Genomic DNA, 21,953 nt, shown 5'->3' on the forward strand with positions numbered 1-21,953 from the left:
CAAGAATCGATGAGTATATTCAGAAGTAACACTTCGTTCTTTAATGGAGGCTGGGTTTGGCGTCACAGAGAACTATTCTGATGGACAAGTGTTTATTTAATTAAGGGATCGACACCCTCTTCTGCTTTGTTCTTTGTTTTCACCATTCGCGGCGGTTGTTGTATATACCGGGCAATCAGTCGATGTTGAGCCGCAATGCGACACCCCGTACACAATGTCACGGCCTGGCGCCTGAATATTTCAGAGAGACCGCGTTAACGAGTCGCCACTTCCCACGAAGGTCAGTCAAATCCGTGGCTTCCTAACGCGCTCGGCTGTTTACACGCAGCTCCACAAACCCACAGCTCTCCTAAGCGCACCGGAACGACGGTTCACTTCGTGACAGCTACGGTATGTATGGTATTGTTTTTATTTCCCCCCCCCCCCCCTCGTCATCTCATCAGGCGATATATAGGCCCGGTTATTGCGTACGCAGGCGTCGTCGTCGACCGGGTTTCGCTCGCCCTTGTGCGTCGCATATTTGCGAATTCAGCGACGCGTAATCCAGCGGAGAGGCGGCCGGCGCTGCAGCTGCCGGAGGCCGCGTCCTGGGCCGACGGTGTCACAGCACGCGCGCGGTTGTTTGGGGCAGGCACGCGGTCCGCGGCGGGCGGCCCCGGCGGATCTCCGCGGCGGGGAGCCGTTTGTGCTTTTTTGCGGCGGCGGCAAGCGGCGCTGGGTTGCCGCAGCGCTGCGAGCGCACGCAACCACGACACGAGGCCGGCCTCAGCGCTGGTCCCGCGGCGGTGGCGCCCAGCGCAGCGACCGGTGGGCGAGCGGTGGCAGCCGAGGCAGGCTCATTAGCGGCCTCAAATGAAGCGCGGCGCCGGTTTCCGGCGCGATAAATTCCCCCCGGCGCGCATTGTTTGTCTCGGGCGGCGCCCCGCCGAGAAAGTGGTGGCCCCGCGCGGATGCCCCCTCCGCCGTTGCCAGCAGAACAGCGGTGCGAGGGCGGACGCGCCTCCGGTGCGCCACTCGTACTGAGTGCGCACGCTTGGCGTCGGGGCCCTGCGCAAGGGCCGCGCAGCCATATACTTGGTGGTTAGGGACTTACGCAACTGCTTTCGGCGTAGTTCGGACAACACCTTCTGCGCGTCGCACCACACATCCCTATAGTACGCACGAAAGCCCATTTATGGGACGGTCATAATTACTGTTCCCTTCAAACGATGAACGTGTATTCGAAGCCACGCGATGAAGTCCCGAACGCGTCATGTCTAATCTAGCCCTGTCGAAGGTCGCGGTTTTTCTGTGTTAGAGCTTGCTGTTGGCTCAGCCGAAGTTTATCACCTAGGGTAACGTAGTAACGTATAACGTTATTCTATTGACCAGGCAAACAATGTAGTGCTCTAAAATACGCCTTCCGTACAAACGGCGTTTCCTCTGGTAGATATTAAATAATTTAGCTCCTATCGTATGTTGATTGTGTGGGACTAGCGGTCGAACGTGAATAGCACTCAGCACCTTGAAAATTTATTTCGGTGCTTTCAACTGCATGTTTCAGGGTATGCGTGCTCATCTGCATGCTGAAAGGAACTCTATGTCTTGCCTGTTTGAGCAAAAGTGATCGAGCCTACACTCGCTGTACAAAGAGCGTCGCTCGCCGCTAGGTTATCGGTTGTAAAGAGGTGGGTCCCCGTTGCCGCCGGACCTCAGAGCATTGCACGCACCTGCGCACACCCACACTCTCCCTGTCCGCAGGCTTTCTCTTACGCCTTCTCGTTACGCAAGAGGACACGCCCGCCCTCATCCGCTGGCGTGTCGCCTTCGACGCGTTCGTCGTTCGTTTGCCTAACCGTGACTCCTGGGAGCGAAACGGCAAACAGTATCGATCGATAGTTTCCTTCGATTGAATACGAGTATATACATGTGTAGCTGGCGAAGGAATCGCCGTGCATACGTGGGCGTTTTCCTATACACCCTACGCCTTACGTAACATAACATACTTTAGCGTGAATCAGCTTAGACGAGAAGTCGCCCTAACACAGTAACCGCGCGGTGTCAGCGTGATCTTGTTGGTTTAAACCCAGTGTTAGTATTTCTCAGACATTCGGGCTGAGGGGAAAAGAAACATCTCAGTGTGTTGCAACGGAAACATTAGAGGGGCGCCGTGCATGCATTGCGGTGTGTGCCGTCCAAGGGCAAACTTTATCTTCCTTCGTTGTGTCGACAAAGGAAACGGCCACCTTTCGCGCACGAGTTCGCGTTATTGTGAGAATGACATTGATCCACTTCCGGTGCCAGGTGCTGTACAGGTCTCAGGCGAAACGTTTCCGCCGAAGACACCGTGGCGCCGATGCAGCAGTTACACGAAATGATTCGATACAAGTTGTTTCACTGTTTCTGCAGATCAAGCGAGAGAGAGAGAGACACAAACCCCAATGTTGCTCTCCGCGTGCAGCGGGTGTAGCTAGCGGAGATCCTTGTATTCGGTCAGCATCTGCTGTCTGGTTTTCTTCGATTGCGTGTTGCTGCATTTATCACTGTGGTATTGGGAAACTGTACCACTGATACCGCACAAGGAGAAGCATCAATCTCATTCTATCAAATCGCCTGCCCTCACTCAACTCTCCTCCTTTCCGCCATTAATGTTGCACCATCTCTCTCTCTCTCTTTGTGCCGCATCCACTGCAACAGGTAGACGCGCACCGCTTGCCCAAAGTTTCATCACGAAGGCAGCACAGTCCTAATCAAAAGTAGAAGACCTCGTCGCGCTCGACGCTTGCCCCGGCGTAACGCCTTAGTGTCAGCACTATGTACACCTGTCACGGCGCTGCAGCCTTCCCACAGGTGCCAGCACCGGGTAGCGTGTACGTTAGCGCTTCCGGCTGGTGCGCGCGCACCCGCGTCGCGGTCGTGTCCGCGCGGTCGGAGTCGTGACAGGCGAAACCCCACCAACGAGCGCCATTCTTCCGCATCGAGATGCTTTACAGCTTGTCATTCTTTGCAGCGCTCCGCGTAGTGGTGAGGCGCGGGATGGAGGCAATGCTTTGTCGGTGTGTGTGTGTGCGTGCGTGCGTGCGTCTCTGTGTGTGTGTGTGTGTGCTCGCTGTTGTGCCATCACCACAAGCCCGGATTCCGAATCTGCAAGATGCAGAATCTATCCTGCGAGCGCCCTAATTCTCCCTTCACAAGTCAAGATGCTGAGCCGTCAGGCAGCGGGATCCTGCGGGAGAAGCCTCGGCGAGCCGCATGTTTGGACGTGTCCGCGTGTGCCAGACAGCCCGGCGCCGCACCTCCCTTTGCCTGGAGGTCACCGCGCGCGCGAACTTTGAACCGGGTGGCCAGCGCGGTCGCTGGTTGGACCCCTCGGACGACCGTCGTGTGCTGACTTTGTATTGGGCCGTTTGAGTGACAATGGTTCCTCGGGGATTATAAAAGCAGCGACGCGCTGCCTGAAAAACAGGATCCGCCGACCCACAGGGAGACAGTGTCGCTCCCGACTGGGGTGAGATGTGTCACGCGTTTTCGCCGGACGCCGTCGTGCGGGAACAGTCGCGTTTGTTGTGAGCACTCGGCCCCAGTGCCGACCCGTTCATGTCCTGTACGATAACCTGTATATAATGTATAAAGTCCCTTTTGTTATTCTCATCGACGCCAGGCTCGGAGTCTTCGCTACCAACGCTCTGTCACGAAACGGGTGACGAGCGCTACGGGACCACAAAGCCGTAATCGTGGTGCAGCGGTGAAAGTTCGTAACACTGGATGGCAGCTACGGGATTGACCGGCATCAGCTACATCGGCGCGGTGAGTGCCTGAAGTTTACCTCAAACACCAGACTTTCTCTGACACAGGTTATAGTAGCTTAGGGAAGGATTTGGTGTTGCATTGTGATAACCTTGTGTGTTTCAAGCCTAGTAAGAGTGTTTTGAAAACCAGGGGATGCTGAGGGGGTAAACAGGGCAGTGTGTGAAATACTTGCATATGTCTTACTAGTAGTGTTATAGTAGCGTACGGCAGGTATATTCAAAAAGGGTAAACAGCAGGAGGACAGTGTGAACGATGGAGAAGTACAAGGTGAAGGAACTTCTCGAAATTTGTGAGGAGTTGGGCATTCAGTTGGGCTCAACCAAAAGAAAGAATGCGATCCTTGAGGTCATGAGGACTGGGGACGTAACGGCTGAGGAAGCCGCAGAGGCCTGGGCGGATATCAATGAACGTCGGGAAAGGGAGGAGAAGGAACGTTGCGAGCGGGAAAGGAGAGAACAGGAACGTCGCGAAGAGGAAAAGGAGGAAAGGAGAGAAAAGGAACGCCGCGAGGAGGAAAAGGAGGAAAGGAGAGAGAGGGAACGACGCGAGCACGAGCTTAAAATGAAAGAGTTGGAGACCCGAAATAACTCGCCGGCGCCTAGTCTCACTTCTAATGTTCCCAGAATACGCGATCAACTTCCACCCTTTGTCGTCGGAGAGGATATGGCCAAATACCTCGTGAAATTTGAGCACGTGTGTGAACGGAATAGCATTGAGCGATCCCTTTGGGCACAGAATCTGTTAGCCTTGCTTCCGGGGGAGGCATCAGACGTAATAACTTGCTTATCGAAAGAGGCGTTTGAGAGCTACAGTGATGTGAAGGAAGCGCTACTGCGGAAGTACAAATTGTCGCCCGAAGCTTTCCGGCAGAGGTTCCGGTATGCAAAAAAGGGTAAGGAGTCGAATGTTGACTTCGCGTTTCGTCTAAAAGCCGACTTGGTGGAATGGCTGAAGGGCGAAGAGGTTTTCGACGACCGCGACAAAATTGTCGAATGCATCGCGTTGGAGCAGTTCTACCGTTGCATTGATGAGGATGTCCGGCTCTGGCTGCAAGATAGGCTAAAGGAGGTTAAGCTAAACAAGGCAGCAGAGTTAGCGGAAGAGTATTACACCCGCCGCAGCTTGCACAGCAAGGCAGTGCGCATAGAAAAAGCAGATAGAAGAGATGGGTTTTACGGGAAGCCCGACGAACGGAAGGAAATCACGCGTCGCGAGTTTCGGGAAGACGAGTCCCTTCCCAAAGAAACTGTAAGGGAAGGACAGAATGCATCTCAGAATGATGACGATGGTCCGAAACAGCGAAACGAAATGACGCGTTCTTTTGAAAAACGGAAACCGTTAACCTGCTACAATTGCAAAAAGCAAGGGCACATCGCTGCAAGCTGCCCAGAGAGAATTGCTTTTGCAACGATACAGGAAACTCACAAGAACATACGTCTATTGGAGCCCTATGTGCAGGAAATTAGGGTAAACGGCAAGAAGTGCCGAGCACTGCGGGACTCTGCAGCAACTATGGACGTTGTTCACCCGTCTTTCGTCTCCTTGAGTGATTTTACGGGAGAGTGCGTTAGGATACGGCAAGTGGCCGAGAAGGAGAGTGTCTGTTTACCGATCGCAACGGTTATCATTGAAGGAGAGTTTGGAAAACTTAACACCGAAGCCGCTGTGTCAGCCGCCCTCCCGGAGCAATTTTCCTACCTCTTCTCAAATAGCTCGGAGCAGCTGCTGAGGGATCAGGGCAAATCATTCTTTGCCGACGTGGCGTACATGGCCCCCACGCGATCCAAAGCGCGCCCGCTGTCGAGGGAACTTGACTTAGCGTCGGTGAGCGAAAGGCGGTGCGGCACACGGACTGATCAAGGTAACTTGAGTGGCGAGCGGTCACGGGAGAGGCAGAGCTCGGACGCTGGCCTAGACGAGCGGGTCCTGGAAGTGAGTGGGAGTGACGCGTGCAGTGCTAGCCGCGATATAGACGCGACGCCGCAATTAGGCGACGTGGGCTCCACACTCGCTCCGGTTTCCGCCAGCCGGCAGGAGCAGGCTGCAGTTGAAAGAGAAAGTCTGATTCGCGAGCAACAGGAAGACTGTTCATTAGCCGATCTGAGGAAGAGCGTCAAACGGGGAGTGAAAAAAAAAGAGGGTTTCATTTGGCAAAGAATCTGGCTTATTGTACCGCCGCTACACGAATAAGCAGGGTCGCAAATATAAGCAGCTTCGGATTCCGCGAAAATATCGCCGGGAAAAATAAATGACCTCATTTGCTTCCTCAGTGGTATGTTTTCGGTCCAAAGCGATTTCAAGGGGACCATTCTATTTGTCATTATTATTGCTGATTATTAATTGTTTCTATTTTGGTGTGTTGTTAATTTGAAAACTGATTGTTTGAGCCTTGTGTGCTAGATCGTACACCTGCCTCTTGTTGCAGCGGGAGCAAAAGGGGATAGCGATTTAGTTAGGTTGATTTGGATTATGGCCTTGTCTGGTGTTTGACGGGAGACAGAGGGCACTTGTTCGTGTTGGGTGTTGCCTTTTGCCGGTCGGTTTTGCAAGCTGCAGAACGACCAAGCGGGACCAGTGGCGAGAAGCAAGGTCTTAGGAACGACCTGAGCGGAGCTGGTCAAGGTGCCTTGGCGACGACGCGGTGAGCAGAGCTCCTGTCCTGGCGAGTCGGACCTGGGCACGTGAAGTTACCTGGCGTCCCGACACTGGACGTGAACTTGGACGAGCCTGACGAACGTGCGCGCCTGGCATCCGAGCCACGTGGAGGCAGCTCGTCTTCCCGGCGCCTTATCTGAGGGCGGGGATGCTGTTGTGCCATCACCACAAGCCCGGATTCCGAATCTGCAAGATGCAGAATCTATCCTGCGAGCGCCCTAATTCTCCCTTCACAAGTCAAGATGCTGAGCCGTCAGGCAGCGGGATCCTGCGGGAGAAGCCTCGGCGAGCCGCATGTTTGGACGTGTCCGCGTGTGCCAGACAGCCCGGCGCCGCACCTCCCTTTGCCTGGAGGTCACCGCGCGCGCGAACTTTGAACCGAGTGGCCAGCGCGGTCGCTGGTTGGACCCCTCGGACGACCGTCGTGTGCTGACTTTGTATTGGGCCGTTTGAGTGACAATGGTTCCTCGGGGATTATAAAAAGCAGCGACGCGCTGCCTGAAAAACAGGATCCGCCGACCCACAGGGAGACAGTGTCGCTCCCGACTGGGGTGAGATGTGTCACGCGTTTTCGCCGGACGCCGTCGTGCGGGAACAGTCGCGTTTGTTGTGAGCACTCGGCCCCAGTGCCGACCCGTTCATGTCCTGTACGATAACCTGTATATAATGTATAAAGTCCCTTTTGTTATTCTCATCGACGCCAGGCTCGGAGTCTTCGCTACCAACGCTCTGTCACGAAACGGGTGACGAGCGCTACGGGACCACAAAGCCGTAATCGTGGTGCAGCGGTGAAAGTTCGTAACATCGCGCGCGTGCGTGCGTGCATGTGCGCGTGTGCAGTAGCGCCCGCCATTCACCAATTCTGAGCATAGCGAGGTGAACTGCCACGCCGGGTTTTGACAGACATACGCGGAAAACAATCTGACCCAGTCTGCTCGTTTTCACATACAGAATGTCCCGCGTAACGTTAGCCAAACATTAAATCTATGCAAATGTCACGTAGCTGGACAGAACCAAGGTAATGTTGTTTGCCGTCGCTTGGAGACACTCAGATTATTTTTTGCATGCTGCATGATTACATAATTAGTCTTAATTATTTACCAGTTTTGGGAAGGATATTTAGCGCCAGCGAACACGGACAGAAGGGAGACGAAACCACAATGCGCTATAGCGTATATGTGGTGTCGTCTCTCTTCTGTCCTTGGTCGCTGGCGCTAGATATGCTTTCCAAGTCAGTTTACCAACACGCCCAACAAATGGAAATGCTGTAATTAACCAGCTTCTTAGATATCATAATTAGAGTTAAATTGTCAATGCGAAAATTGTAGAGCAATGCGAAAAACTGACGCTACTGGTTTCTGTTGCACAATACGGGCTACATAAAAGTGGTCTTCCTATCATCAAAGAAACTCGCGAGTGCACGAAAACTTGCCGCATGACTGGCCGCTCGAGGAACTTTGTCGCATTGCAGTTTTATGTGAAGTGCAATGTGGTGCGCCCTCTTTCAACGCCGAAGAAGGCCCCCTGCCACCTAACAATGGTTTTTTTCTGTTTTTTCTGTTTTTCTGTTTTTTCTGTTTCAGCATAAATATACAACAGGACACGTGTACAAACAAGGCTTATTGTAGAAAGGAAATCACTCACTCACTCACTCACTCACTCACTCACTCACTCACTCACTCACTCACTCACTCACTCACTCACTCACTCACTCACTCACTCACTCACTCACTCACTCTGAGTACTCAATCAATCAATCAATCAATCAATCAATCAATCAATCAATCAATCAATCAATCAATCAATCAATCAATCAATCAATCAATCAAACAATTAATTAATTAATTAATTAATTAATTAATTAATTAATTAATTAATTAATTAATTAATTAATTAATTAATCAATCAAGCAATCAATCAATCAAAGGAGGCAACATGACGCATGGCTCAATACACAGCTGAAATCTTTATTTGAGGCACAGGAAACATGCAGGGAAGATACATGTCTTGTAGATGATAAATTTTTGTGTCTCTGTTTCTATATCTTTTATCTATTTCAAATGTTTGGTAAGTTGCTACATGTGCATACCTTTTCTTATATATTTCTTGTGACTTAAACATTTCAGTTGCTAGTGATACATGTGTCGTGTTTCCTCTTTCGTGACCGCTTTGTAAACTTACGCGGTACGCTGTGCAGTAATGGCACCGCCAGTTGAAGGTCGCCATTGAGCTGTCCGGCGACGACGTGCACCTTCCGTGGCGTAACGCTAAGGCCACGCCTCGCGCCTTTCTCTTTCTTCCCGGCCACTGAAGCGCTTCCAACTTGCATGAAGGAACGCTCCTCACCGCGAGTGTTATCGACACGACGGCCGTGCTCAAGGCACGTCAATGACCGGCTGCGAAAGAACGCATCAGGTGATGGCATGTCTGTTCCGAGTTGAGCCGTGTTACGACTCTGCACCGCTGTCACCACTATTACGACTTTGTGGTCCCGTAGCGCTCGTACCCCGTTTCGTGACAGAGCGTTGGTAGCGAAGACTCCGAGTCAGGCGTCGGTGAGAATAACGAAAAGGGATTTTATACACTATGTACAGGTCATTATACAGGACAAGATCGGATCAGCACGGAGCCCGAGCGCTCACAGCAACGGCGACGTCCGGCGAGACTGCAACGCGTGACACATCTCACTCCACTCGAGACCAGCACTGGGCTCCCGGTGGGTAGGTGGATCCGGTTTTCCAGGCGGCGGCGTCGGGACTTATAAAAGCCCCGAGAAACGATTGTTACTCAAACGGCCCAATACAAAGCCAGCACTCGACGGTCGTCCGAGAGGTCAAACCAGCGACCGCGCTGGCCACCCGCTCCCAAGTTGCCGTGCGCGGTGACCTCCAGAGAAAAGGAAATACGGCGCCGGGCTGTCTAGCACTTTGTTGCACGTTTGGACATGTCGCTTGCCGATGCTTCTCCGCAGGACTCCGCTGCCTGACGGCTCAGCATCTTGACTTGGCAAGGGAGAATTAGGCGCTGTGCCTTTCGGCGCAGCCCCGGGTTTGTCCAAAGGGCGTTCGCAGGATCGATTTGGCATCTTGTAGATTCGGAATCCGGGCTGGTGGTAATGGCACAACAGCCGCCAGGTTTGCCGCGAAGATTTACATTCAGTTCACTGTGGGAACACTTTACCGCGATGCTTCGCGGAAGTCTCCGTCGTATAATTGAGTTTTATTGCGGTAGCAATCATGCGGACGTTCGAGGCGCAAAAAACGCCGTTGGCGCCACCATTGTCGTGCTGTCCCACTCGACTGTGCATGCGCGACTCGCGCGCGGAGGATGATAGCATAATGGCTCATTCACACCGGTGACTTGAGGAGGTCGCGCGACCATTTGTCACTCGCTATCAAAAAGCGACTGTAGGCGACTGATTTTCACACCGGCAAGCTCACCTGAGCGCGACCCGTAAGTCGCAATCCCGTTCTCAGCGAGAACTCTCGGAATCTACGCGGAATTTGCCGCGACGCGGGAGGAGGCCGGACGTAGACACATGAAAGATCACTTCCGGTGCGCCGCTTATTGTTTTGTCAATTTGGCGACCACGGTCGCGCGACTGAAAAATCGCGCAGAGAGCGACTGGTCCAAAATGGTCGCTTTTCGAGAAAAGCGACCGTTTGCGACTATTTGCTAGTGGTCGCTTTGCGACCAACTTGGTCGCGCGACCACTGTCAGTCACTGGTGTGAATGATCCCTAAGAGTTTCGTTTAGAGGGATTTCAAAGACGCAGATCTGCGATTGGTTGCAAAAACGACGGAGCTAGTTCGACGCACCGTCAACGCTACGCTCAATCACCTCGATGGCGGAGCCAGGGCGGTGTTTTGCCTTCCGCTACTGGCATGAGTTTTTGCTCACGCCACTATAAGCACATTGTGTCTAGTGTTGTCGCTAAGCCGATATGCGTATTCACTTCTCTGAGCGGAACGAACGCTAAACTTCAAGGTAACCTTGTCTAATATTTCACTCTAACACTCTTGGTGCCACTTGTAAAACACACTGATAACACTCCGGAACGCTTGCATACGAAATATGTTGGGAATTAAAACTGCAATTAGGGAAGGAGAGACAGGGAGGTTAGCCAGTGTAAATACCGGTTGGCTACCTTGTGCTGGGGAAAGGGGTAAAGGAAATAAAAGAAGAAGGAAGAGAGAAGAAAAAAAAATTTGAAAAGAATGCACACAGTAACGCGATGTTACGCGCAACAATAGTCAAAGGCGTTCGCACAATTCACATGTCCTTAAGAACTTGAGCAAAGCCCTTAAGGCCTTGAGTGCCGAAACCCGTCTGGACCAGTGTCCTAGAACTGAGAAACTAATTGAGCCAGGAACGGGGAAACTTTGGCCACATATTCGGTCTACCATGACCTCCATTTCAACGAAATTTAAACTTGGTGTTACGTAGAGTTAATTATCCCAGAACATTGGGAAACATTGATAATAATGTCCATATTACGCTTTCGAACACCTGATCAATATTTCTTTTACCCACCGTGGAGCTTAGCAGCTATGGTGTTGGGCTGCTAAGCACGTGGTCGTTAGACTGAATCCCGGCCATGTGGCCATATTTTTGATGTGGGCGAAATGCAGAAACACCCGTGCATTGTCCATTGGGTGCGCGTTCAGGAATCTCACGTGGTCAAAAATGAATCCGGATTCCCCCACTACGGCGTGCTTCATTGTCAGATTGTGGCTTTGGCACCTAGAGCCCGATAATTTAATTAATTCTGAAGACACTTATTTCAATAGCTGCGTTTGATCCTACGCATATAAATTTGCACCCAGATTTGCTATAGCGTTTCCTTTATGATCGCTGAAGTTGATGTCGGTGGATTTTGTAATTACGCCAAGGCAGCGGGCTAAATTCAACGCCGCTCGTAAAACAAACTCCTGACGCTCCGGCGCTTTTGAATATGTAATTTATTGCAAAAGTGAAAACTAACCCGCACACTTTGCACTTTGCCTACAGATTACACATAGTGTGCCCCTTACTTTCGCCCAATGTAAACAAGGTTACTTGTTTAGTTCACCAAGGACACCGGAGAAACTAATACGAACCTGGTATTACACAAAAGACAAGGGGCCAGCGATTATTTATAACGCTTCTAATTAGGGGGAAAACGTGAAACTTTCGTCGCAAATTACACTTAACATTCCCCTTACTTTGAACGAACTCGGAGTCTCGTACAGTTGCTTTAGGACTGGGAAACATTCCGGATAAGTCTGTCATTAACCTACCAAGATTAAACGTTTGTCGTTGTTCACTTACAACGTGCTTCCTTTTTCAATTAAATATAAGCGACGTGCCCCGGATAGTTCGCCTAGGAAACCGGGAAAACCAAACACGTTTTCTTATATATTCTTTGAATATATTATATTATGCATAATTATGAAATATAATATTATGAAAATATTATATTCTTTGAAAATAATTATTTTCAAAGAATATAATTAACCTGCACCTTTCGAACATTGGGTACACGTCAGCCATAAAGTGACCCATACTTCTTCCAAATAAAGAATATGTGCCGTTTCTTCGTCCTCACAGAGAAGCGGAGGAACATATTAAGCCTCTTTTAAAACGCCTCTGTATATATGGGCCATAACGAGGGGGCAGCAATATTCAGTCAACTCATAATTAGGAAACAATAAAACGACGGACACCAACCAATAGAAGTACTAAAGAAGGAGTAAATCTAAAAGACGCTTAGGGTAATCGTAGGCTTCCGTAGCGAAGCCGAAACGTCTTTTAGATTGAATCCTTTTTTAGTACTTCTTTTGGTCGGTGTAATCAGTAATCGCCCGATGTGCGATTACTGTGGGTGCGAGGAGACTATCGAGCACCTATTGTGTACTTGCCCCCACTACGATGTACAACGCCTCTCTCTGCAGGAAACTTTACACCGACTAGACTTACGACCTTTCACCGAGTCAAAGATACTCGGACCGTGGCCACACCCGTCACTGGCACGAAAAGTGAATCGTGCATTACTGCAATACTTGAGGTACACCGGTTTAAGAGACCGTTTATAGTGTCCCTGTGCATAGTGTCCCTCCCACACGTACTCTGTGCTTACTCTCTCCCTTTCTTCTTCTTTCTATTCCCCTTTCCCCACCCCCAGTGTAGGGTAGCAAACCGGATACTCTTCTGGTTGACCTCCCTACCTTTCCTGTCCTTGCTTTCTCTCTCTCTCTCTCTCTTTTGGTCGGTGTCCGTCGTTTCATTGCTACCTGTTTCATCTCAACCAGACGGGCTTCCGTCGAACGCTCAATTTCATTTCAACTCATAATTAACACGCACATTTCTAAATTTGCCTGCATACTGTGCCTTAAATTCCCCACAATACCACAGCTTGTAAGCTTTGCGAGTAATCTAGTTTCTCAGAAAACCGCGACAAAATTCATGTGACGTTTTCGAGCGTTTCTCGTTGCATTGACAGTTCGCTCTAATACTCTTGGTGACACTCCACTCCACTTTAATATAATGCTGTGCACTTCAATTTTGTCCACGAATGGACTAGCCTGAATCGCGGAAAACACCGGAACGCAGTGCCGCACTGTTGATTTTATTCAGTATTACGAAAAAGATAGCCCCGTGTTCTTGATACACTGCCAGTGATCGCAGAATGCTGTTTCCATCATGTTGTAAAAGTGCATTATCGTGATCAAGGTATTTAAGATCGAGCAACATCATCTCGCTTACAGAGAAGCCATAGACGCCGATGCATAGCTGTCGAGGTGCGTTTGATTTTTCTCTATATATTTCAGGACACTCATCGTCGCACAAGTTACCCTTGCGGTTTCTGTGAAAATTATCGATTCGTTATTTTAAAGTTTCGAATATTCCCATAGCCCTAACTTCTTCCTTCTGTCATCGTAAGCGGCGTCGCCGTCGCCGTGAGGTTCCATATAAAGTTCAAGTGCGATAAGCTCAAGGCCGCGCACCGTACTGCGAGGGAAAGGATGCGAAGGCGCACCGAGAGCAGTGGTAATTTGGTGCGGCGGCGTCACCTCGCGTGCTCAAGGGTGGGGGAGTGGGGCGGCGAGACGTGTGCACTCTAGAAGAGAGGGGGAGGTGGGGACGAGGCAGAGTAGGGTGCTGTCCGCTTCTACTTCGGCCACGCTGTGCATGGCACTGCTGAGCGCGGCTGCGCGCGTCCTGGCTTGGATGTAATCTGCGGTGGGTTGGGAGGTTAGCTCACCCGAGATAGCTGATGGCTTCGTGTGCGCTGTGTTTTCGCGCGCCTAGTTCGCGTTGAGGCGAAATGCAGCTCGAAGAATGATTCGCTCTCCGCTGCTGCCGCTGTTCATCACACTGACGTTCTGATAACGACTGTGTGCGGTCATCGAGTGATGTGTGTTCGTATTTGTCCACGCACGCGCGACACCATGATTGAAAAAAATTAAATTATGGGGTTTTAAGTGCGAAAACCAATTTCTTATTATGAGGCACGCCGTAGTGGGAGACTCCGGAAAGTTCGACCAGCTTGGGTTCTTTAACGTGCGCCTAAATTTAAGTACACGGGTGTTTTCGCATTTCGCCCCATCGAAATGCGGCCTCAGTGGCCGGGACTCGATCCCGCGACCCCATGCTCAGCAGCCCAGCACCATAGAGACACCATGCTTGTTAATTTAATTAGTAAGCGAATATTTACAACGACTTCTACAGCAGATAAAGCAATTAACTTTACTGCACAAAACTATCTAATAATTTGCTATCGCAATCAATGCTTCGCCTTGTTTGGGGCGAAACTGCGATATTTTTTTTATGTGCGTGAGCGAGCACGCAGCGAGTAGATCTAGCAGATATTTAACGATACAGTATTCAGCGTGTTTGTGGAACCATTGCTTTGTATCGGTATCTCTTACTTAGCAGGCCTTCAGGCGCTACTCAGAACTTTCTATGCTGCCTTTGCAGCTGTCGCTGCTATCGTTGTCACACTGCTTACGTGAGGCGGTATGCGATCACTTGCAAGAAGTTGTGTGCGCCCCAGATGTGCATATTGTCGCGGTACGATTCCTCAAGAATAGCGTCGATGAAGAAGACGCTTTTCGCCTGGCACGGGCTCTCGACCATTTGGTTCAGCGCTGAATCGCCTTGTAAATATATTGTAAGCACGTTTTCATGTTCTGGTCTGCCTCCACGTAACATATGAGTGGAGGGGGGGGGGGAAGGGTTTAATGCAAGCCTGAGCTCCGCAGTGGCCGCGAAGTCGCCATCCTAGGCCTGTTTATTGGCGGTGAAACTGCGTCAGCAGCGGCAGCCATGCAAGCCATCATCCTGGCTTTACCCCGGGATCCTAAGACTTTTTACGGTACCGATCTTCCCTTCAACTCCTTCCCCTGTGTAGGGTAGCAAACCGGACGTGCGCCTGGCTGACCTCCCTACCTTTCCTTCCTTCCTTTTCATCCTCCTCCATGGCGACGACGTCGATGACAGGATTCGGCTCTATGAATGTGCAAGAATACTGATAACATATTTTGCGCTGTATGCGTATGTTAATGCAATTACACGGAACACTGCAGATTTTCTCATTTGCGGCGTTTTCGTGGAGCACGAAGCTTCTGGAAAATTACTCGATAGGGTTGTCTGAACATGCATGCTTAAGGTCGTTGACAACATTGACCACTCCTCACGGTCAAGTGCCAGAACCCTGGAATACCACAGCAACCGTGGCGAGTTGGTGACTGAACATATTCCTAGGGTTGCGCTGCCCACTCCTAAGAAAACCCTGGAATACTTAGATGTAGGTGAATGTTGACGAATTTCAGGTGGTCAAAATTTGCCCGGAGCCCTCTGCTACGGTGTCTATCATAGCCTATTATTTTGGGTCGTTAAACACAATCAATCAATCAATCAATCAATCAATCAATCAATCAATCAATCAATCAATCAATCAATCAATCAATCAATCAATCAATCAATCAATCAATCAATCAATCAACTAACTTGTTTTGCAAATGTATGCACAAAACTATAGGAGTATTCTCTAGGCGCACGCGCAATATATGAACTTCGCTTCAGACACTGTAAAGGATTACCATTGTATCTGAAATGTAATGCCTATTTTTGTTGCAGAGCTACTAAGTTGGAAACCTGTTGCTTCAATATTTCCGAGAATTATATGGTTTGATAAAATTCGCACCAAATTTGAAAGGCCACACAAAGGGAGATTATAACAGTCAGCGGCATTTAGCTTTTCTTTGTATAATTGCAACAAATATAATTCTACGCGTCTAATCTGTTGCCTAAAGAATGAGAGAGGGAGAGACATACTGGATAAGTGAGCTTTGACACATGCATGACACTTAACATTTATTATAACAGATGACATAAGATCTTCCTCTCAACAACTTTTGCTACTATCAAGGTAGCGAAAGAACTCGGCTGCGTACACGCTTGTCTCTTCTAGTGTGGGTCATCATCCGACAAAATGAACGAGTCGTGCTAGCTTCTCCGCACTACGTCCCTTACTGCGGGGAAGCTAGCTTTGCCAAACATTAATGCCATACAGGCGACAACCTGCGTGTGCTGTTCCGCAAACAATGAATACCCAGAAATTTTGGACATTTACCCTTAGGCAATCTGTTGAATTTCGCCGCAACATGCCAGTGTAACTGAACTGGCTCGATTTAAAAAAAATGCGCTTCAAGAGAGATCGACCTAGTTTCAACAAGTTTTCGTTAGTAACGTCAAGAAGGTACTTCCTTCTAATAACATACGCATTTAGGGCACTTTGTATGACCTTCGCCGCTGCTTTATAGCAGTGTTCGGTCAGGCCGTTTGGTTAGTCAGGCTTTTGAACAGGTTGCCGAAGGGGCAATATCTAAAATTTCTGGACATGGGCGCTGTCCGTAACTTCAGGGACGTCATATCGATGGGCGTAACCTGAACTGCACTCAAATCGGTATTCGTTGCGTGCCCTTGCATGTACTCGTATCTGGTTAACAATAAGTCACTTTCCTTAGAAGATGTAACGCCACCTTACACTGTGCGCGTGCGCTCATGCATGCTTGTTAAATCACTGCATCGCGCTTGCTCTGCATGTGTGCACGCCAGTGGCGTAGCCAGAAATTTCGTTCGGGGGGGGGGGGGTGAGGGGGGCACGTTGCAGCTCGGCCTCCTCCTTAAGAGGAAGCTTTACTCGGGTGTACGCATCTGAATACATGTAGAAGGAGAATTCGTTTTTCTCGGCAACCACTGCAAAATTTGATGAGGCTTTTTGCATATCAAAGAAAAACTTAAATTCTATATATAGTGATTGTTGGCTTTGGATGTTTTTATTTAGGCAGTCACTTCATTATTAAAAGTTGGCATAAATCGCAAATTTTCAGAAAACTAAACTATGAAGTTTAACACTGTAACTCAACAACGAAAAATGATTTCAAAATTCCGTGAATTGCATCTAATAGTATATCTATAGCGGACAAAATTCTTTTGTTATACATCACTCTAAAAAAATTTAGTAATATGGAAATACGGCTTTTGCAGAATCCTTGTACACAACGTAACCAATTCACGTAAGATACCAATTGACGTACCAAATTTGTCCGCTTTGAGTGTTTTAACAGATGCCGCTTACGGAACCACAATATCTGTTTTATAAAAATTCCGTTTCCAACAGACAATAGAATTTAACTTTCTCTCTCAAATGCAACAAATTTCATTGAAACCGATCCAGGGGTTATCACAGAAAAACGTTTCGGCGTTTTACATGTATTTGAATAGGCGACGTCGAAGCTGGGCCCGAGCTAAAGCTTCCTCTTAAACAATTTGTCGAGGGACCAAATACATACTGCACTGTCATTGCCAAAGATGCTGCAAACGACTTCTTGAACGCTACGCGCTGTCAAAACAAGTAAAATATATATTTTTTCATAAAAGAATGTACTCGTATGTGCCAAAAATTGCTCCCAAAATAACTGATATCAATGCTTCCATATTTTTTGTCTATTTAATAAGTAACGGAAATATCACAGAAACTTTAGAACTATATCAGCTCGAAACCAGCAAAGCAGTGCATGTGGGCAGTGTGCTACCGCGTGAGCATCGCGGCGACCAACGTGGCGTGCGCCTCCCATTGAAAGATGCGTACATGTGCCAGTGCCGCATTCAGTGTCAAAACGCTCCTCACTATATATATATACTATATATATATATATATATATATATATATATATATATATATATATATATATATATATATATATATATATATATATATATATATATATATATATATGTGTGTGTGTGTGTGTGTGTGTGTGTGTGTGTGTGTGTGTGTGTGTGTGTGTGTGTGTGTGTGTGTGTGTGTGTGTGTGTGTGTGTGTGTGTGCGCGCGTGCGTGCGCGCGTCCTGCAGGACCATAATAAAGTTTTCCAGTCCGGTCCTACTCGGGCCTTCCTGCACAGCATCCGTGGTCGCGTGGTGGCCCGTTTCGTCGTTCGAAGCCGTCGCTCGTCGCTGTCACACAAAAAAATTGCTCACGTGGTTTTGGTGCTTAAGAACTTGGTGCCCTGGGGTGATCTGGCTGGAGTACGCTGGAAAATTGCATGACTGCACGTGCTTCATCTTTAAATGGTTCGAAATTTTTCGTTCGCACTGTCTACGCTTTTGACTGTACGAAACCACACCGAATCAAGTTAAAGGCTTCCAAATAAAGATCAACGAAGACAGAAAGCTTGCAGCACGCCCGCGCGGCTTTGTACAACCACAGATGAATGAATGTCGAAGCTGCCTTACACTTCCGCCATAGAAGATATCATGCCACCGTGACACAAGATACATATGAGCTATATAGTTAACTCATCAGAGCGAAGAAACTGGACTAAGACGAGGCAGCACTTAATAGACCCAGCACACAAAGCTAATAATTGTCATTATACACAATAATATTGTCAGCTCGTTGTGAGCCCCGTGCTCTATCACTGTTGTACTCGTGTTGTTTCGTCGCTTATGTGGCGAACAGCCACCATTTGGAAACTATTTCTTTTCCCGTGGGACTTATTCCTCCACGTGATCCCTTCGCCGCCTCCACTGAGAGCTCTTCGCCGGGTTTAAAGGCGTTAAATAAATGTTTACGATTTTCTAAAGCAGTCCTCACGCGCAAATCAGCTCCTACAGATTGATTGAAACATAAATGTGCGAACTCTCAACCCGAACTTGTTGCTACCGCACTCATTCGTGCAAGCTTAAAAGTAACCTTGCGACTTTGTGAGCCGCATGACGTGACATCGCAACATCCTCAATTTGTGCGTCTGCTCCAACTGATGCACAAAATTGAAGTTCTTTCCATCAACGTTGGGCTTATACACTTCCTCCGTATTTTTAATAAAGTTCTTTCCGACTCCAGTTTTAGTGTTCATCCCGCCGTTCATACGGGTCTTTGTCATACGGCTAATGTTTCAGCCTCCCCGTCATCTATGCAGTCCGATACAGTTCGATATAGTTTGATCGTTTCTTTCCACTCTACCAATAATACCACATGTTTGTAACTTGCCGTATATTCCCTAAAGGACACACTTTGTTGTTTCGCTGTTTCATTGCAACCCAAATATTATTTGTCATACTGCATTTCTATAAAACGTCTTGACGGTTGTCATCTGCTATTGTGGGGCAACAACAATCGCGTTTTTAAATTGTCCGATACAGGTTGACGTCGTGATACTTCAGCTCTGCTCAAAAAACAACAGTCGCCAAAAGCTTCATCGACTATACTTCTCGCGCGGTGGATGCATGCGATTCTTACGCACGAAATTCTCCAAAATTATGACCACACCATACGTCGAATGAACAAATATACCCTGGCTTAACAATTTTACTAGCACCAACTTTGGTTTCGTACAAGTAAATACACGAGACCAATAAACCTGGCAGAGAGGGCGTTGTTTACAGGCGTCCTCCAGCGTCTTCCTCAGCGTCGTTCCAGCGTCTTCCAGGCAGCGTAACAAGTCTCGTATAGCAACAGGCATGCCAAAACGAAGAAAGGGGAGTTGACGGGGGGTTGGGGGGTGGGGGCAGAATAGAAAAAATGGCTGTGGCTTAGCTAAGGTTAAGCCCAGGATGCGAAGCATACTAGCCTTTATTTTAGTTGTTGAACCACTGTTTAGCCTGGTGAACTGCTGTTGCTTGGCTATATTTGGTTCGGCTAGACGAAGAAACAACTCATGCGTTACTCTGCTTCGCCTTCAAGAGTGGAACGCGACAGCGTTCCCGTCGACCCGCCAGCGACTACGCGCCCCGCATTGGACGCGGTGAGCGTCGAGCAACGCAGCGTTCGGCGCGGCAACGAAATGTGCGCCTGAGCAAGCGACGCACGCCTGAGCCTTAGAAACAGCTCGTTTCTAAAGCAACACCGCATTCACTAGAGGCGCTTTTGTACCATTTTGAAGCATCGTACTCGTGGCTCAGTGGTAGCGTCTCCGTCTCACACTCCGGAGACCCTGGTTCGATTCCTACCCAGCCCATCTTGCGAGAGTTGAGCGACGCCGCGAGTTGGAGCCCCGTTTCTACTCTGTCGTGACGTCACGGTGTCACTTGGTCAGCCTTGAAGGCGACGCCGCGAGCGACGGCGCGAGTTGTCGTGACGTCACGGTGTCACGTGGTATTGAAGGCGACACCGCCGCGCCTGAGGAGCTGGGTTGAGCCCTCGTAATATGCTTCGCATAAAAAAGAGAAGGCAGAGAAGGGGTGAAACGGGGGACGCGGTGAAAGTCGGAGGCACATGAGTAGTGAAGGGTAGACAGCTTCGGCGTTCTGAGTTTGAATTGCGCGCACAGAATGCTACACTAAAAGATGGTTGGCAACTTGGACTCTGGCTTTGGGCAAGTACCTGCGTAAGTGGACGGTAACTCTTGGCCACGAAAATTAAAGGATTTAGTTTGCAAGCGAGTATGGCAATACCTTATAAATGTCAGGCTGGGGCAAGAAGCTGTGAGCTGTTATTAGATCGTTTCAGCGCCGCGTTACCACTATATTGCCGCTGTGAGCAGCCCCACCTCCAGCAACCCTGGTGTGTACTTATAAAATTGACTGCTACGAGTCAGTTTGCCAAAACCGCTCAGGAGTGGGAGTCTCAGGAGCTGGCCGGGTCCTTCTGAATCGTAACTAGGTGAGTGGAGCCGGAGTAAATGGGTCGAAAAAAAAAACTAATAATCTGACAGCCGGAGAGGCCTTCGTTACGTACTCTACGCATGTTCGAACGTGCTCGTACCCCCTGATAACGAAGGTTTCGACAGTATCTATACTACGTCCCGCTGTACATCTTTGCTGCCTTTCCTGTAGACGAGAACAACGCTTCTTCCGCCTCTTGTCAATCGCAATTACCAGAGCCCCCTATATAGAGAGTATAGTACATTTGATCAGCGGAGCTCGCTCCTTCTCCGAACAGCGTGCTGGCTCTTGCGGCGACAACGAATACACGGGAGAGTGCAAGCAAGCCGTAGCGCAGAAAAAGAAGATTACGATGACGAAGAGAAGAAGGGGTCGCGGGCGCATGCCTCCCGTCCGAGTCCGGGATTAGACGCAGCAGCCGCCGAAGCATCCGTCGATGTGGCGGGGCACCTCCGCGCAGCGACTGGCTGGACGGGGGCGTCAGGTCCTTTGTGCGCCCAAGGCCAGCGTCGGCGGGCGGCTGCGCTGGCAGCGCGCGTTGATTTACTGCTCACTCCATAAAGCCCCGTCTCGGCGGGAAGCCAGCGCCTGCAAGATGCTTTCCCACGACCTGCCTCCGCGGCGAGTCGCCTGCTCGCTGCCTGCACATATGCTGCAGCGCGCAGGCCCGCGCGGCGCGAGGAGTTGCATGCGCCGCTGCTCTTTCCCATCGCGCTGAAATTTCCGAATGCATGCATACATGCATGCGGGGAATTTCTACGGCGTTCTGTACCTGTAGCACCTCCTCGGGCTCCATCATTCAGAGCAGCGCTACCAGGCTCAGGCTTGCCTGTCGCGACGCTGCAGAACGCTACTTGGAGCGCCTGTCGCACGCACGCCGGCATGTGTTCAGGCCTGGGCATTAACCATCTAGTGTGACAACGGAAAGCTGCAGCATATGCATTTCTTTTTCGTGGACGTATATAGGATTTGTGCTATCAAAAAGATGAAGGCCTTCGCTTCGTGTAAGACGTGTAATGCGCACTCTGGGGGGGAGCAAAAGATGTTGGGAATGGCCTCGTCACGTGCAGCACGTCACTACAGCGTGTCCTACGTCATTTGTAGTATAGTGTAAAATGAAGGTTATTTCGTGACATCTTGTGCAACAATGAGAGTGTAGTGCAGATCACTATAGACTGCATCGAAGGGACGTAGCGCACGGCACACCGCGCACAATCACCGCGCGCAGAGAGCGTTGCAGCTGAGGAGCACTCTTGGCGCCTTGCTCGCGTGCGCTGATGAACGCCGACTTTCTGACTAATGAGCGCCGGCACGGGCCCGCACCACAACGAAGGCGCGCGAGTTCCGCGCCGTGT

The 21,953-nt window shown here is 49.6% G+C and overlaps 1 protein-coding gene across 1 annotated transcript in view; it reads left to right on the forward strand.

The window, feature by feature from the left end:
- The window catches only part of LOC135913334 (glycine receptor subunit alpha-2-like), a 359,566-nt gene that overhangs the window by 283,296 nt on the left and 54,317 nt on the right, over positions 1–21,953 (forward strand). The gene's annotated exons all lie outside the window — the stretch shown is intronic.

This window comes from Dermacentor albipictus, chromosome 4 (assembly GCF_038994185.2).
Source record: "Dermacentor albipictus isolate Rhodes 1998 colony chromosome 4, USDA_Dalb.pri_finalv2, whole genome shotgun sequence".
NCBI lineage: Eukaryota > Metazoa > Arthropoda > Arachnida > Ixodida > Ixodidae > Dermacentor > Dermacentor albipictus.